The following is a 19935-nucleotide window of genomic DNA, read 5'->3' on the forward strand; positions in this document are numbered from 1 at the left end:
CAAGATATAAAGTCAGCATTCTGTCCCACAACCTATAAATCTGACACCTCAGTAACAATAATAATAATAATAATAATAATAATAATAATAATATTATGGAAATTATTGTATACAGTGCTCCGGTGCACCACAAAGGACAAATTTTAATTTAGTCGGCCTTTAAGACTACTAAACAAGACTTCTTACCACCAAATAAAACTACAATCCAATTTATTATTATTATTATTATTACTATCATTATTATTAGTCAGCTCATCTCTCACCTTTCACATCACTTTACATTGTTGTAGAGGGAAAATTGGGGGTGGATGGGGTGGATTGAAGATCATGACAAGCCTTTGTATGACCAGGGTTTTGATTCTGTGTTGAACCTATTCAACTTGACTCAGATACTACAGGTAATATCCTTGGGGGCAGTCATCAAAATCACAGCTATGATTTCCAACAGGAAACTATTTTAGTCTGCACACATGCGCGCACACACCATACACACACACACACACACACACACTACCAACATAATTATCATTACAGCAAAGCAGCAACAGGATATACTATTAAACAAACAATAACATAATTTTATACATCAGGCCTGGTAGTAGCTACAGGTAACTTCAACCCTCCTGTGCTGTGCCTACCTCAAGTTACAAGACTTCGCACCTATGGAAGTTATAAGGTACAACCAGTTTCAGGAAAGCCAGTAATTTCACCCTTAAAGAAACTTGTATTGCATAGTTTTGAATTGTTAGCAATTTATGAAAGTATAGTTGCTTCCCAACTCAATGGCCAACTACATTTTAGTTAAGACTAATGAATAAAGCTAACAATTTGAAAAGTTATCATCACATTATAAACATTCATGCATACATCTATTTGTAATGTGCATAATGTGGAGTGTGCGTATGTATGTATGTATGTATATTATATATCATCATCATCATCGTTTAATGACTGTTTTCCATGTAGGGTTGGATGGTTCAACCGGGGTCTGGGAAGCCAGGGGGCTGCACCAGGCTCCAGTCTGATCTGGCAGTGTTTCTACAACTGGATGCCCTTCCTAACACCAACCACTCCTTGAGTGTAGTGGGTGATTTTTATGTGCCACCGGCACAGGTACCAGGGGAGGCTGGCAACAGCCATGATCGGTTGGTGGTTTTTACATGCCACCGACACGGAAGCCAGTCAAGGCAGCGCTGGCATTGGCCACATATGGATGGTGCTTTTTACATGCCACCGGCACTGGTGCCTGGGTAGATGGCAATATATATATATATATATATATATATATATATATATATTATATATATATATATATATATATATAGATATATAGATATGTGTGAAGGTGCATGGTTCAGTGGTTAAAGCATTGAGCTTACAATTGTGAAGTTGTGAGTTTGAATCCCGGACCGGGCTGCGTGTTGTGTTCTTGAGCAAGACACTTCATTTCACGTTACTCCTGTTCACTCAGCTGTAGAAATGAGTCGCGATGTCACATGTGCCAAGCCGTATCGGCCCTTGCCTTTCCCTTGGATAACACTAGTGGCATGGAGAGAGGAGGCCGATATGCATGGCCGACTGCTGGTCTTCCATAAACATCATTGCCCAGATTTGTGCCAGGGAGGGTAACTTTCTAGGTGCAATCCCAGGGTCAGTCATGACCGAAGGAGTCTCAGCAGCAGTATATATATATAAATGTGCAAGTGTATGCTTCTGTCATCAACATTAACATCCCACAGTAGTATATAGTCTATTTTGAATAAAAACATATAAAGTGGAGTCCTGGCATATTTTAAAAGTTAAATGAGATGTCTTTGATCTTAGGTCTATGAGGACTGACTTGAGACTAAACAGCCACGTTGCGTATGAATGGTAACACATAAATGTGGGACAGGTTGAAACCAAGGTATCAGTGGCGAGGCGGGGCTCGTGGGATCCGAGCTAAACCCGTCCCCCCACTCCATCCGTAACGTCTTCCGGTCTGTCCTATCATCCGATTTTTCGATTTTATTGTATTAAAATTTTTAATTCATCATATATGTAAAATCATCCGCTAATCTGACCCCAAAATCAGATTGTGTTGTCCCCTCTTTGTTCACCCCTTGTGGGTAATAAAAATCAACCATTACTACCATCTAAATCAATGCAATGCACATCAGCCCTACTATCAACCCACCAACTTTCCAATTCAACTGACCACAAGCTGTATGCCAGTGTGTGTGTGTGTATGCATGTGTGTGTATGTTTGTGTATGAGTGTGTATGTGTGTATTTGTCATCAGATATGCAAGGGGTGAATTGCCTTTAAAATCAGGTGCCCCTTAACCCTTTAGTGTTCGCATTATTCTGCCAAAATTAATGCTTCTTTATCCACATTGTTTTGAGCTAATCATGCATTATCTTATAACTATGAGATTTTGATGTGGTAGCTGTTAATTTTTAAAACAATATTGTAGGGTTGGTGTGAGAGACCAGATATGGCCAGTTTAAATGCTAAAGGGTTAATCTAACTGTTATCATACAGAACTTTCTCTTCCTCAGTCCGTCACCTTTTCATCTCATTTTCATTATTTTACATCAATGAGAATAAAACAATTTTCTGTTCTCACAAAGCAAATCTTTCCTAGGTCAATATTTTTATTACATATTTGTTGTGGATAATTAATCACCATTGCTGTTGGATTTGCCTTTCAATTTAAGACGCCTGGAAAGAAGCTATCAAGTAAACCAAAAAGTAATAGCACGAAAAGGAACCACAAAGGGATTACATTGGATATTGAACTTGATGTTTTAAAAAGACTTGATGCAGAAGTAAAACTAAGCTATACAGCCATGATATTCATCATCATAAGTGGACTGGTAACACCCCTAGCATAGGCCACAAGGTTATGGTCAAACTTGTGCTTGCCGAGTCTTCCGCAGCACAGCATATTTCCAGAGGTCCCGGTCACTAGTCATTGCCTCAGTGATTTTTACAATATCTACAGTGGGAACAATATGTAACAACGGAGAGAAATTGATGTCAAGTGCCCAAGAAACTACTCAGCTAACTGCGCAGACCCTATTTTCCCCACAGATGTAATGTAATGCTTAAAATGGAACAACTCTTGAATGTATGGATGAAGGATTAGAATCAGTGTAAAGTGCCAATAAATACGATGATAATTCAAGAAAAGCCATGATCATTTGCAGCAAAGGGAAAGTGAAACTTATAATGAAAAACTCTTTTTGGCAAGTAAAGGCTAGTTCGAAAGGCTTAAGAAGTGCATGACGGGTGAAAATGTGAGGGCTGATACCAAAGCTGCCACTATAAGTCCTGGGGTCGATTTACTTGACTAAAGGCAGTGCTCCAGCATGGCCGCAGTCAAATGGCTGAATCAAGTAAAAAAGAGTATGCATTTACTCTTCAATATTCACAACTATCTTGAACAACCATCACATGACGAGTCAATAAGGGAGAGTCTCTATCTGGCCAACCAGCATGCTAGAAACAGCAATGGAATCTTCTTCAGATCATACCCTCTTACTAGGGTCTTGCTTGATCATGACTCACTGTGGTTTTCTGCACATGGAAAGTTCCTCTCAATGGCACAGACCAACTAGCAGCTGCTGATACATATAGGTCTCCCTTCTCCCTGTCACCGATGATGCTCATAGGACAAGTAAGGGTTGATACAGTATGGCACCAGTGCCATCGTGATTGTTGCTGTCAGAATGTATAGTGCAAGGCATCCTCTCAGAAAGTTTAACAGTTCTAACATTCCAATGCCCTAGATTGGGACTTTTTTTTTTTATCAAACCTAAAAGGATAAAAGGCAAAGTTGACTTAGATGGGATTTGAACTCAAAATGCAGAGAGCTGGAACAAGCAGTGAAGTATTCTATCCAACTTTCTACTGACTCTACAAATCCACCACCACAGCCATAGCTTAAATATAGAGGATATTAGATAATACTGCTGCACATAGCCCTTAAAAAACAAAAAATGATGGTCACAGCTGGACTGCCTTTCATTAAAGGTCTACCAGATAAAGGTTAATATAGAGCTATACAACAACAGTCTTCATGAGAGCACTTAGCCAAATGGATAGCAAAATAACGTATTATCTGATATACAAGTTAAATTTTCCAGACCAAGCTGTGCACTTAATATACTATGACAACTTTGGAGGACCAAGATCTCCATGTGAAATGCAGCAGGATTTGATAAGATAGTGACTGTGTTTGTATGTTTACACTACATGTTTTCACTATAAACTACATCGACTTGTATTCTGGAGAACTTTATAGACACAAAATACTATCTCTGCCAAACATGCAAATGAAATAATCGAATGCTTGAAAGCTAAGTACATGGATTATTTCCAAAACAAATACCTATTTCTTTATTACCCACAAGGGGCTAAACACAGAGGGGACAAACAAGGACAGACATAGGTATTAAGTCGATTACATCGACCCCAGTGCGTAACTGGTACTTAATTTATCGACCCTGAAAGGATGAAAGGCAAAGTCAACCTCGGCGGAATTTGAACTCACAACGTCACGACAAGCGAAATACCGTTAAGTATTTCGCCCGGCGTGCTAACGTTTCTGCCAGCTCATACCATATAACTCAGGGTTCTTGGCAAAAATTCCCATGGGACAAAATACAACATACCTTTTGTCCTACAAAACATCTATGGTTAAAGTTTTTCCAACAAAGGGGTTTTACATTTTTTCCCCTTCCCTTTCAAAATATTGTTCAAGTGAAATAAAACACTTTTTAATGCTCATTCTTCATGTCTCAATAATTATGTTCTCCTCAAAATTCATAAACTATAAACTTCTAATGAAATGGTTAATATGTGTATGCAATGGTTCAATAATTATGTCTTCCTTATTACAGCCTCATCATATATGCCAGCCACCTCCACTGCTGATTACATTACCTAGGTAACATAGCTAGATTACGTTACCTAGGTAATTACTTCTAACAAACGTTCCAGATAGTTGAGAGACAGTGTATCATAGGTTTCCTGGCAGCAGGCTAATTACTAAAATTTGTATAATTATTATATTGAATATTTTTTTTTATCCTTCTTCAGAAAATTTAATTAGTACATATACCTTTGGGATTTTCATCATCATCATCACCATCATTGCCATCGTTTAACATCTGCTTTCCATGCTGGCATGGGTTGGATGGTTTGACAGAGAATTGACAAGCTGGGTTGCTGCACCAGGCTCCAATTTGATTTAGCAAGGTTTCTACAGCTGAATGCCCTTCCAAATACCAACCATTCCAAGAGTGTAGTGGGTGCTTTTTATGTACCATTGGAGCCAGTCAGGTGACACTGGCATCGGTCATGCTAGAATGGTCTTTTGACATGCCACCAGCACGGATGTCAGTCAGGCGGCACTGGCAACAGCCATGCTCGAATGGCACTTTTTACATGTCACTGGCACAGGTGACAGTCAAGCAGCACTGGCATTGGTCACACTTGAATGGTGCTTATTATGTACCACTGGCACGGGTGCCAGTCAGGCGGGACTGGCATTGGCCACGCTTGAACGGTGCTTGTCTTACTTTATTATTAAGATGGTATGCTTTGACAGAGTGATGCATAAAATAGATAGAAATAATGGGTTAAATACATTTATATATTTATTTATTATAGGCTTACAGCTGTTTCAGATATGCATTTGGGTATAAATCCTTAAATCCTTAAAAATGTTTTAGCCCGAAGGCTGCAGCCATGTTGGGGCACCACCGTTGAATGTTCATCATTAGAGCTTAACAATTGATTGATTGACTGAGGCTATAGGGAACTACTCCCCCAAAGTAGTCCTCCTCAGAACCAAAACAAACCAACTGCCAAAGAAAAAGAAAAGAAAAAGTGCCTATTTTAAACACACACATACATACCATCCAGATAGAAGACTATCCTAGGTTACTGTGTCTGTTTTGGCAAGGTTTTTACAGCTGGATACCCTTCCTAATACCAACCATTCTGCAGAGTGGACCGAGTGCCTTTTTTGTGTGGCACCAGCACAGGTAAGGTCAGTTTGGCATGGTTTTCAGAGTTGGGTGCCCTTCCAAATGTGAGACAGAGAAACAGAAATAGGTGTCTTGCTATAAAAGAGGTACATGGTTACCTGGCCAGAGAGAGGGGGGGAGAAAGAGAAGGCGAGTGAGAAGAAGAGAGAGAGGTACAAGAAAGAGGGCAGAAACGGATATTTAGTTACCTAGCCAGCAGGAAAAAGCAAGAGAAGATAAGAGATAAAGTGGTCAAGAATGAGGGCAGAAACAGGTGTGCTGCTGTAGAGGAGATACATATCTACCCAGGTAGAGGGAAGAGCAAGGGAAAAAGAGAGAGAGAGCGAGAGGGGGAACATCAAAAGTGCAAGTGAGAGCAGGAGAGAGATGGTGGTGAAGTGCACACAGGCCCATATAACAAAGTAGAGATTGTTTGTGTTGAAATGTGTTTCAAAACCTGAAACTGAAGTCAATAAAATGATTGCAGTTTCAATGTAGCAAATCAACCCTTCTGATGTTACAACACATTTCCCACAGTGCCATACAGTGGAATTGAACTCTTCAACTACCCAGTCAGTCGTACCTGCATTCTTCAGCTAAACCTTCAAACCCCCCACTACACACACACAAGTCATAAGAGACAATCTTTAGAATCTAAAGCAGTGGTTACCAAACGTTTTTGGGGTTGCCACCCTCTTGACACCCAGGCCACATTCCTAGTGCCCTCACCCCAACTAATCATCACAAATGCAGACCCCTTTCTGAAGCAAATTCAAAGCAACTGCATTTTACAAATAAAACTTAACCTAATGAACCTTATTATTTTCTTGTTTTTACATGAATCACTACCCCATTATCACCCCACTTTTCTTCCAACACTCCTTTGGAACTTTCTACTGCCCACTTTGGGAACCACTGATCTAAAGGAATGCCCACAGAAAAGCATGATTCGGATCTGGTGCACAGTAATTAAAGTAAATGGGGGAAATGTTAAAAACTGGACAGGCCAAAGCAAAAGGAAAGAGAGGAGAGAGGAAAGAAGAGAGACAAAGAGACACAGACAAATATTAAGTTGCTGTTATATAATTTTACTTTTTATTATTATTATTATTATTATTATTATTATTTTGGGTGTTGTGTGTTTTGTTGGTTTCTGGAACTATCAAACAATAATAATAATAATAATAATAATAATCCTTTCTACTGTAGGCACAAGGGAGGGGACTAGTTGATTACATCGACCCCAATGTTTCACTAGTACTTAATTTATCAACCCTAAAAGGAAGAAAGGCAAAGTCAACCTTGGCAAAACATGAACTCAGAACATAGCAACAGGCGAAAAACCGCTAAGCACTTCATCCAGCGATCTAAAGATTCTGCCAGATCACTGCCTTAACAACAACAACAACGGCGACGAGGATGATGATGATGATGATTCCTAATCTAGGCACTAGGCCTGAAATTAGGGGAGGAGGGGCTAGTTAATTTCATTGAACCCAGTGTTCAACTTTGATCTGAAGGTCCTTTGGAAGAGACAACTCAACTGTTCTTGCCAATGCCCAGAGACAATCCTAGGCCATCATCACTCGTCCCTTCAACTAGTCCCCTATAGAAATCTTGGGTTATTTTGCGGCAAACAGTTTTGGGTAGCTGATGCAATGCAGTGAGCGTGTGGCTACACTCTAGATGCCAAATGCCTAATCTTGGTCTATGCTTGATCAATGACTGCAGCTCCATCAATGCAATGAGCTGCGGAAAAATGTGTCGCATGAAAGACACTCACACCAAGTTTACTCTTGTTTTTGTTGCTGTCATTCACACCATTTCAGTGATTTAAACATTTCTGCAGGTGTGTCAGCTTCAAAGCGTGGCACTGCATCATCAAGGATAGCATCTCGATACTACCACCAAGTGGGTGTTGGCAGCAGATGAATTTTCTGACCAGCAGAACTTGAACCTTCCATAAGAATTGGAAAAGTAAAATCTGGTTTCTTTGGACATGGTACAACAGCTAGGCAGTAGTACTGGCAGAATCATTAGCACACCGGGTGCAATGCTTAGCGGTATTTCGCTTGTCTTTACGTTCGGGGTTCAAATTCCACCGAGGTCGACTTTGCCTTTCATCCTTTCTGGGTCGATAAATTAAGTACCAGTTACGCACTGGGGTCGATGTAATCGACTTAATTCCTTTGTCTATCCTTGTTTGTCCCCTCTATGTTTAGCCCCTTGTGGGCAATAAAGAAATAAGGCAGTAGTGCACACTGCACTCAGCCTTTCAGAGACATGACCTCTTCCCAGTGCCTATCTACCTGGAGATCTGGTCCAAACCAGACTGAAGTTCTTTCACCAAGACCCCCCCCCCGCATTCCAAACAACAAAAAATTGCTGCCCTCCACCCCCCACCCCCACCCATTTCCCAGAAGGATGAAAGAAAGCAAAGTTGATCCCATTACAAGTTGGATTTAAATTCAGAAAGAAAACAAAAGAACACTAATGATAAAGTTTTATAGTTTTCAGATTTTTGAAAGCATGTCACAGAATGAACTAAACAAAACAGTCATATGCCAGTGGGGGAAATGTCAACGCTTCAGAACAAGAGGTCCTATTTATGTTATTTCCTGGGCAATGCTGCCTACCTTCTGAGCTGCATGGTATTTCAGAAATGTTCATACTCCATTCTGACATTTAATTACTTGCCTAAAGTTCATATTTTCTTCTTCTTCTCCTCAACTGTCTACCACTGTGAGACAGAGGGATGGGTGGCCTGCGTGATTGTTTGACCTGCTAAAAATAGCTGCCAAATCTCTTGTCTTAAATTAGGAAATGACACGTTCTGTCTTTTTTTAAAGAATGTCGTTCTAAATAAGTTATGTCAGTATCTGTAGGAATTCTTCTTTCTTTCCATAAAACAGACTAGCAAAACTAAAACTATGCCTCAAAAAAGATATAAAATAAACAAGAACTGAAAAAACAAAAAAAAAAAAAAAACAACTGAAGCTAAAATCAAAGCTATCGATATTGTCGTGGCTGTGTGGTAAGGGGCTTGCTTTCGAACCACATGGCTCCGGGTTCAGTCCCAGTGCGTGGCACCTTGCGCAAGCGTCTTCTATCTACTATAGCCTCGGGCCGACCAAAGCCTTGTGAGTGGATTTGGTAGATGGAAAGAGTTGAAATATAAAAATGGCTTTTGATCACATATCTGTTCTTTTAGTGCCGACCTGGGGCTATAGTGCCACAGGCACAGGCAGCGGTGGCACCACCACTATCTAACAAAAACAAATCCAGTAAAAACAGGTATTTACTTGTTCAAATAACAAACTTTTTTTTTAATCTTTTATTGCTCAAGTCATTAGACCGCGGCCATGCTGGAGCACCACCTTGAATCAACACTACCACCTATTTGTTTCGAAGCCTGGCACTTATATCCTACCAGTCACTTTTGCCAAACCGCTAAGTTACAGGGACACACACACAGGTGGCAGAGTTGTTAGCACGCCGGGTGATCTGTCTTTATGTTCTGAGTTCAAATTCTGCCGAGGTTGACTTTGCCTTTCATCCTTTCGGGGTCGATAAATTAAGTACCAGTTATGCACTGGGGTCGATAAATTAAGTACCAGTTATGCACTGGAGTCGATATAATCGACTTAACTGTTGTCTGTCCTTGTTTGTTAGATGGTGGTAGTGGTGGTGGTGGTGGTGGTGCCACCGCTGCCTGTGCCTGTGGCAGTATAGCCCCAGGTCGGCACTGAAAGAACAGATATGTGATCAAAAGCCATTTTTATATTTCAACTCTTTCCATCTACCAAATCCACTCACAAGGCTTTGGTCGGCCCGAGGCTATAGTAGATAGAAGACACTTGCCCAAGGTGCCACACAGTGGGACTGAACCCAGAGCCATGTAGTTCGTAAGCAAGCCCTTTGTGGGTAGTAAAGAAATAGGTAATTGTTTAGTTTATGTTAATAAAAAAAAAAAAGTAAAGGACCATAACAAAATACACCAAAGTTTCTTATCTGATACAGTACTCACCCTTATTGATCCTCTTCATCGTTATCTGTTATTTACAATTAATTTGTAGCTTCGCATTGGAGGAAATGACTATTTACTCAACTATCTATTTCTCATGCATAAACCTGTATTTCTGACTGGTTATCGAGCTATCATTTCTTACTGCTTTCATCTTTGTTTTCATAAGACAGACTAGCAACTAAAACTAAGCCTCAAAAAAAGATATAAAATAAACAAGAACTGGAAAAAAAAAAAAAAAAAAACAACTGAAGCTAAAATCAAAGCTATCGATATTGTCAACAATTCATTTTGATTTTACGAACGTAAACTGAACAACTAGGCATAGGAGTGGCTGTGTGGTAAGTAGCTTGCTTATGAAACACGCGGTTCCGGGGTTCAGTCCCACTGCGTGGCACTTTGGGCAAGTGTCTTCTATCTACTACAGCCTCGGGCCGACCAAAGCCTTGTGAGTGGATTTGGTAGATGGAAACTGAAAGAAGCCCGTCATATATATATATATATATATATATATATATATATATATATATATATAATTGTGTGTTTGTGAATGTGTTTTCACATACATATATGTGTGTATGAAAATATATGTGTGTGTGTGTGTGTGTGTGTGTGCCCCCCCCTCCCAACATCACTTGACAACCTATGCTGGTGTGTTTATGTCCCCCGTAACTTAGCAGTTCAGCAAAAGAGACTGACAGAATAAGTACTAGGCTTACAAAGAATAAGTCCTGGCGTCGATTTGCTCGACTAAAGGCGCTGCTCCAACATGGCCACAGTCACATGACTGAAACAAGTAAATGAGTAAAGAGTAACTTACCACATGCATGCATGCATGTGATAAGCTTTCAGTTTCCATCTACCAAACTCACAAAGCTTTGGTCAGCCTGGGGTCAAAGTAGAAGACACTTGGCCAAAGGTGCTATGCAGTGGGACTGAACCCAGAACCATGTGGATAGGAACCAAGCTTCTTATCACACAGCCACAACTGACTGTTCTTAATTTTGTCACAAAGCCACAGCTTCATTGGTTGAGGGCTTATTAGATTACAAGTGATCGCAGTACTTGATAAGTACTTGATTTACAATATAGTACAGTGAGAATACAATCTAATACATTAAGTACGTGGTCCTGATGATCAAACAAATTGACAATCATACTATTATGAGAAAAATAACATGGCTCTTTTCAAGGCAACCTCGCATTCAATTCTTACACCATTCTACGAGGGGTTAGCAACCCCTTTACACGGCTTTCTATACACTTACAAATACATTCATTCGCCGTAAACTTATATCAATATTTGCCTGAATAATCATCATAATTCAGTGCAATATATGTATATATGTATATGTATGTATACTGAAACCAACATTCAACCTCTTGAAACTTTCTATATTACAATGCATTTTGGTAATAGCTTAAAACATCTTTGTGGGTGGAAGACCACGATGAAATTGACAAAGGGAACAACTGTGGTAAAGAGGATGGTCTTTTCGCATTTACTTTCCACTGTTGTTTTCCTATTTTCAATTTTATTTTTCTTTGTAAGATATTTATTATTCAAATAATAAGCTTCCTCATGCTTCATGTTCTGAGAACAAAAGGTCTTGTCCAGCAGAACACTGTTAGTAATGGTTATGATTTCATTTAACCTTAAAATAGAATAAGTGACTAATTTTACAACGGGACTTGTATCAGTTAAATACTCAAATTAAACAAGCCTTTCAGTGAAGGGACTTTTATGAACCCACGTGATTTGTTCCAAGTAGCAGAGTCAACATTTTTGCACACACACACTCACTCTCTCTCCACAAATTCTTCACAGTCTTTAGAAAGCATTACATCCTGAATACTGGTTCCATGTCTGTCATCAGATATGTTTTGTTTTTTTTTTTTTAGAAGTAGAACAAATAGAATGTTGCGGATGTCTGCTTTTTACTCTTTTACTTGTTTCAGTCATTTGACTGTGGCCATGCTGGAGTACCACCCTCAGTCGAACAAACTGACCCCAGGACTTATTTTATCGGTCTCTTGTGCTGAACCGCTAAGTTATGGGGACATAAGCACAACAACATCGGTTGTCAAGTGATGGCAGGGAGCTAAACACAGACACACAAATACATACATATATATATATATATATATATATATATATATATATATATATATTATATATATATATAAATAGATGAGTGTATTTTTCCCTTGTTAACAATTAACACGGAAAAAATAGATAAATATACCTGCGTTAAACTCCATTTATTTATTTCATATATATATATATATATCATCATCATTTAACGTCTGTTTTCCATGCTAGCATGGGTTGGACGGTTCGACCGGGGTCTGGTAAGCCATGGAGGCTGCACCAGGCTCCAGTCTGATTTGGCAGTGTTTCTACAGCTGGATGCCCTTCCTAACGCCAACCACTCTGTGAGTGTAGTGGGTGTTTTTTAGTGGCACTGGCACAAGAGCCAGCGCAGGCTGGCAAACGGCCACAACTGGTTGGTGCTTTTACGTGTCACCGACACGGAGGCCAGTCAGGCGACACTAGTAACTGCTACGCTCGAACGGTGCTTTTACGTGTCACCAGCACTGGACTTCTTTCAGTTTCCTTCGACCAAATCCACTCACAAGGCTTTGGTCGGCCCGAGGCTATAGTAGAAGACACTTGCCCAAGGTGCCACGCAGTGGGACTTAACCCAGAACATATGGTCGGGAAGCAAGCTTCTTACCACACAGCCACTCCAGTTGATAAGTTCTTACATCATAATGGAAGTTTTTACATGATAAGGAGCAGGTGTGGCTGTATGGGACTAAGTTTGCAACCCAACCCCATAGTTCTGGGCTCGATCCCATTGCATGGCATCTTGGGCAAGGGTCTTCCACTATAGCTTCATAGCAACCAAAACCTTGTGAGTGGATTTGAGAGATGGAAAATAAAAGAAGCTTGTTGCGTCATCATCATCATCATCAACAGCCTTTTTTCCATGCTAGCATGAGTATGTGTGTGCACAATATAAGACTTGGAGTGCACTTGACTTAGACTGTTTCGGTATTATGTGTCAAAATTGAAACAATAATATCTCTGTTGTAATGTGAAATAATAGTTTGCTTTATAAGTTTCACTATTAATAGTGAAACTATTATCGCACATTACATATATATATATATATATAATGTATAGATGTATATGCATACATGCATATGTATAGCGGTATATGTAAATATGAATGTGTGTGTGTGTGTGTATGTATATATATATATATATATATATATATATATATATATATATATGTATATGCATACATGCATATGTATAGCGGTATATGTAAATATGAATGTGTGTGTGTGTGTGTATGTATATATATATATATATATATATATATATATCATCATCATCATCATTATCATCGTTTAACGTCCGCTTTCCATGCTAGCATGGGTTGGACGGTTCAACTGGGGTTTGGGAAGACCGAAGGCTGCACCAGGCCAGTCAGATCTGGCAGAGTTTCTACAGTTGGATGCCCTTCCTAATGCCAACCACTCCGTGAGTGTAGTGGGTGATTTTTTATGTGCCACCGACACAGGTGCCAGACGAGGCTGGCGAACGGCCACACTCGGATGGTGTTTTTTACGTGCCACCAGCACGGAGGCCAGTTGATGCGGTACTGGCTACGGCCATGTTCGGATGGTTTTCTTATGTGCCACCGGCACTGGTACCACAAAAATACAAATTCCATTGATGTTCATCGATTTTGATTTGATTTTCACTAGCCTCAACAGGTCTTCACAAGTAGAGTTATGTGTCCCAAGAAGAAAGGTATGCACAGGTGGACTGACTATGTCCCAGGTAGGGGCCATGGGTTATGGCCTCACGTGTCCTGCCGGGTCTTCTCACGCACAGCATACTTCCAACGGTCTCGCTCTCTGGTCATTTCCTCGGTGAGACCTAAAGCGCGAAGGTCGTTCTTCACCACCTCGTCCCAGGTTTTCCTGGGTCTACCTCTTCCACAGGTTCCCTCAACTGCTAGGGTGTGGCACTTTTTCACACAACTATCTTCATCCATTCTTACTACGTGTTCATACCAGCGTAGACGCCTCTCTTGCACACCACATCTGATGCTTCTTAGGTCCAACTTTTCTCTCAAGGCACTTACACTCTGTCGGGTATGAACACTTACATTACACATCCAACGGAGCATACTGGCTTCATTTCTTATGAGGTTACGCATATCCTCAGCAGTCACGGCCCATGTTTCACTGCCATGTAGCATGGCTGTTCGCACACATGCGTCATACAGTCTACATTTTACTCTGAGTGAGAGGCCTTTTGTCACCAGCAGAGGTAAGAGTTCTCTGAACTTTGCCCAGGCTATTCTTACTCTAGCAGTTACACTTTCGCACACCCACCCCCCGCTACTGACTTGGTCACCTAGGTAACGGAAACTATCAACTATTTCAAGTTTTTCTCTCTGGAATGTGGTGGAAGATGGTCTCTGCGCATTTTCAGTCTTTATTGAACCAGAGCATCTGGCACATACAAAAACTATCTTCCTAGTTAGCCTTCCTTTGACATTGCTGCACCTCTTATGTGTCAATAGCTTACACTTGGTGCATCTTATAGAGTTCCTACCTACACCTTTTCTACAGATCGAGCAGGGCCATCTACCTGAAGGCGTTTGAGATTTGTCTACCTTCCTACTTATTAGGACTTGGTTTTAGCTAGATTGACTCTAAGGCCCTTCGATTCTAATCCTTGCTTCTACGCCTGAAACTTCACCTCGAGTTCTGATAGTGATTCAGCAATTAGAGCAAGGTCGTCAGCATAGAGGAGCTCCCAGGGGCATCCTGTCTTGAATTCCTCCGTTATTGCCTGGAGGACTATGATAAATAGAAGGGGGCTGAGGACTGAGCCTTGGTGGACCCCAACCTCCACCCGGAATTCTTCACTGTACTCGTTGCCAACCTTCACCTTACTAACAGCGTCCCTGTACATGGCACACACAGCTCTCACTAACCATTCATCTATCCTTAGTTTCCTCATTGACCACCAGATAAGGGATCGGGGAACCCTGTCAAAGGCTTTCTCCAAGTCAACAAAAGCCAGGTACAGAGGTTTATCTTTGGCTAGGTATTTCTCCTGCAGCTGTCTCACCAGAAATATGGCATCAGTAGTGCTTTTCCCTGGCACGAAACCAAACTGCATCTCGTCTAGGTTGACTCTCTCTCTAATCAGTTGGGCTATGACCCTTTCCGTAACTTTCATTACCTGATCCAACAGCTTAATACCTCTGTAATTACTTGTATCTAGGGTGTCACCTTTACCTTTGTAGGAGTTGACTATTATGCTACTACACCAGTGTATCACCTTCGTGTATCACCTGGTTAACTATATGGGTGACTAGGCTATAGCCGACACTGCCAGATATTTTGAGCATCTCAACAGTAATTCCTGATGGGCCTGGGGCTTTCCCTGTCTTCATGCTTCCAATTGCCTTAACTACCATGGAACTGTCAACTTGGATAGCTGGTCCCTCTATTGGGTCAACATTCGGCAGACTCTCTTTATCCCATTCATTCTCTTTGTTGAGCAACCTTTCAAAGTGGCATCTCCAAACCTCTCTCTTTGCATCCTCATTTAGCGCAAGTGAACCATCATCCATGCGAACACATTTCTCTCCTACCACATCATGATTCTCTCTCACACACTGTCTTGCAACACGAAACACCTCAAGTCTTTGGTCCTCACGGCGCAGAACATTGGCAAATTTTTTATTATCTGCTTCCCCTCTAGCTAAATATACCTGGCTCCTAGCCTCTCTTTTCGCAGTCTGATACAATTCCCTACTACCGCCTTTCCTCCAGTCCTTCCAAGCCTGTCTCTTATGTATGTATGTATGTAATATATATATATATATATATATATATATATATATATATATACATACATACACACACACACACACACACACACACACACACACCACACACACACACACACACAAACAAACACACACAAATGGATACCCATATATACTTCCATTTGTTTTGCATCCGCTTTTCCATGCTAGCATGAGTCACGCATGTATTAGATATCATTGTCATGTATCTGAATTCCTTTCTAATGTTAACCCTTACCTTTTTCTAGGTAAAAGCTCTCATACACCACAGGCACATACATGTATGCATGTGTGTAGTGGCTAGAATATTACAAAATTTACTCAAGAAGTAAAGCTTTCAGGCACAGCACTTATCAAACCACGCACGCACGCATGCACCGGAAATAGCATTGCTGACAGAAACATTTCAAGTGGATCATGATGGCCAAATTGTCTTAAGGTTGACAGATTAGGTCATTTGACAAACATGTCGTTGAATGAGGGCTTGTTATAATGATTATGATGAGCGAAACTATAGGAGTGAAGAGTACCGAGTGTATACATTATCTTCAACAGTAGATTAATGTTTCTTAAATGCTTTTTTTTTTGTATTTCTCCCTCTTTTACTCTTTTACTCTTTTATTTGTTTCAATATATATATATATATATATATATAGATAGATAGATTTATATGTATGCATGTACATATGTATATATCATCATCATCATCATCATCATCATTTAGCGTCCGTTTTCCATGCTAGCATGGGTTGGACGGTTCTACTGGGGTCTGTGAAGCCAGAAGGCTTCATCAGGCCCAGTGTTTCTACGGCTGGATGCCCTTCTTAACGCCAACCACTCCGTGAGTGTAGTGGGTGCTTTTTACGTGCCACCCGCACAGGTGCCAGACAGAGCTGGCAAACGGCCACGAACGGATGGTGCTTTTTATGTGCCACCGGCACGATGGCCAGGCGAGGCTGGCAACGGACACGAAATGGGGCGGTGCTGGCAACGGTCGCGAAACGGAAGGTTCTCTTACATGCCACCGGCACTGGTAACACATCTGCAATTTCCATTGATCGATTTCGATTCTGATCCTCACTTGCCTCAACAGGTCTTCACAAGTAGAGTTTTGTGTCCCAAGAAGGGAAGGTATGCATACGTAGGCTGCTCCATCCCATGTAGAAGGCCACGGGTTATGGTATATATATATATATATATATGCGTACATATAATTTTTACAGAGGATGATGATATTAAGGCAAGGCAAACATCTCAAGTCATAATATCTCAAGTCAATATTATAATTGGCAAAAATCCAGTCTCACAGCTGTCTCAGGGATATTCCGTCATCAGAGACAAATAGGGAAAATGAGAATGGTTAACGATCTTAAGGGTTTGTATGTGTGTGCTATCCATGGAGGACGAACTTACATTTAGATTTATGAAAGAATTTAAAAGTGTGAAAGAATTTGTGCTTACAAGTAGTGAATGCCTTGTATTTATTAAGCAAATGTGGTGAGTTGTGGGTTAACATTTTGAGGATTCCTTTAAGTAGAGTCCACAACTGGAGTGATATGGGATACCTGAGTTTATTATAGCCCAGGAAAGTTTATACTATATTTTTCTATTAATTAGATGGTGTAAATGACTGGCTAGTCATGTGGAATTGCTATTCTCTTTATATTTAAATGTGCATAATACCTTTGTTTAAAATAGATGCTAGATCTTATATAGTAGCTGCAGGTGTTATTTACTATGTTGTGAACAGTGCATTGGTATACGACATTGAATCTTCTGCGCTGGGCTTGTAACAGGCAATCTGTCCTGAATCTGAAGTTGCAGTTATCAGTTCTATGATGGTTATTTGGAGAGAGAGAGAGAGAGAGAGAGAGCGAGAGAGAGAGTGATAGGGTAGAGCTGGTAGTGGCTAGGGTAGTATTAGGTGAATCAATCGTGATATTGTTATTATTGCTGTCGTTCCTAGAATTGGCATCAACGCCAGCATTACCATTATTATTATCGTCATTACCATTATCAGTGTTGCTGCTGTAATTATTATCATCATTATTGTTATTATTATTATTAGTAGTAGTAGTAGTAGTAGTATTAGTAGTTGTAGTTGTAGTAGTACTGGTAACAGTTGTAGTAGTAGCAGCATAAGTAGCAATATCATTAGTAGTAGTGTTAGTATTAGTGGTGGTAGAGTGGGTGGTATTAGTGATGCTATTACTGCAGCTATTAGTAGTAGCGTTTGTGGTAGGAAAGTAAGTAGTAGCATCATTTTCAGGAATGGTAATATTGCCATGTGTGCTAGTATCAATATCACTGCTAGTCCTATTAGTAGCTGAAGTATAGGCATTATTAGTTTTAGTGGTTATAATATAGTTAGTAGTGTAAGTATCAGTATACCTATAAGTGTTTGTGTCGGTTTCAGCTGTGTGCCCATTACCCTCGGAAGTGGGGGACTCTATTATGTGTTTAAGTTGTTTAACGTGGTCAGGCCAGGGGCATTAGATATGTTATTGCGATCGGTATTAGTATTTCCGTTGTGTAGGTCCATACTCTCAACAATGCGCCCTTAAATATGGTTTCTGATTATAAATATCTTGGGTCATACATATCATCATCTGGAAAAGACTCTCTAACTAGAAAGGGTATGGCCTGGTCAGCCTGTAATGACATGCATAAGATCTGGTCATCAAATCTAAGTAGAGACTTCAAACTTGAAATCTTCAAAGCCACAGTCGAACCAATTCTACTATATGGCTCAGAAACCTGGACGTTATCAAAGAAGCTTGAGAGGCGATTGGATGGAACCTACACTCGCCTCCTTATGAGAGCTCAAAATCTCTCATGGAAGCGCCATCCAACCAAAATGCAAATATATGGGAAACTACCACTTGTGTCATCTCTTGTGAAAGGTTGGAGAGTCCAGTTTGCTGGACATTGTTGTAGAGCTGGAATAGTAATTTCTACTCTTCTCCTCTGGAAGCCGTCTACTCGCAATACCAGAGGGCGCACACTCTCCTACCCTGATGTAATCTCCAGGGATACAGGCATCCAGCAACAGGACCTCCGTAATGCCATGATGGACTATGAAGTCTGGCGTAGCATGGTAAATTCCATTGTCTCGACCACGGTCGAACAATGATGATGATGATGATGTATTTAGATAGTAAGAGCTAAGATGAGGTGATAATAGATTCTATATCTGGTGTAGATGAATAGGATAATTTCAAAGTGGATCTGTTAAAGATAGAACAGTACTTATCATTATGTGGGAAATTGGATTCTACTATCTTAAAGAATGCTTTAGCGAGGCCCTTAACGTTTAAGTCTCATCTACCCTACCAAATTGGATTTAGGATGAATCAGTAAAAATATATTAGACACAGTCATAGCCTCTATCAGAGAGAAACTAAGTGTAAACTTATGGTCCTGCACAGGCAAGGTCATCACCTGGTTCTATCTGCTTTAAAACAAAAACATATCCTCTCCTCCAGTTATTGACATCAATAATTACTATGCCTCTATATCACCTATCCTCTTTAAAAATACCCTTACTTTAGCTAAAAACCTAACCAACACAACCTTGGAAATTGATGTAATTCTATCTGCCAGGCAGGCCCTCATATCCTTCAATAATAAGCTTTGATCCCACACTAACATCAACACTAACAGAAGCAACTCCTTTGATATAACCATGGGTTCATCCGACTCTGCTCAAATTATAGATCTAGTTGAATTGTACCTCCTTCAACAGCTCTACACACAATTCCCCCATATCTATGTGTGTGTGTATGTGTATATATATATATTATATATATATAAATTATTAGAGAGTTACCACTATGTGGATAGCTCTCTAATAATTTATGTGGTAACTCTCTAATAATTTATGTATAAATTTGTATTATCTCCCTAGTTTTATGTGCTAAGCCACTTGGTGTTAAATTGATGGTATTATTAAATTAATATCAAATTTTTCACCCTCATTTATAAATAT

The 19935-nt window shown here is 40.2% G+C and overlaps 1 protein-coding gene across 6 annotated transcripts in view; it reads right to left on the bottom strand.

The window, feature by feature from the left end:
• The window catches only part of LOC115218040 (probable UDP-sugar transporter protein SLC35A4), a 192021-nt gene that overhangs the window by 83102 nt on the left and 88984 nt on the right, over window positions 1-19935 (bottom strand). The window contains exon 1 of one of the 6 annotated variants that reach the window (XM_029787793.2): window positions 16032-16050. The exons of the other annotated variants lie outside the window; for them this stretch is intronic. The gene's annotated coding sequence lies outside the window, so the exon portion shown is untranslated. Of the gene's footprint in view, window positions 1-16031; window positions 16051-19935 lie in introns of those variants that run through there. 6 annotated transcript variants of the gene reach the window in all.

The sequence above is a fragment of the Octopus sinensis genome, linkage group LG12 (assembly GCF_006345805.1).
Source record: "Octopus sinensis linkage group LG12, ASM634580v1, whole genome shotgun sequence".
NCBI lineage: Eukaryota > Metazoa > Mollusca > Cephalopoda > Octopoda > Octopodidae > Octopus > Octopus sinensis.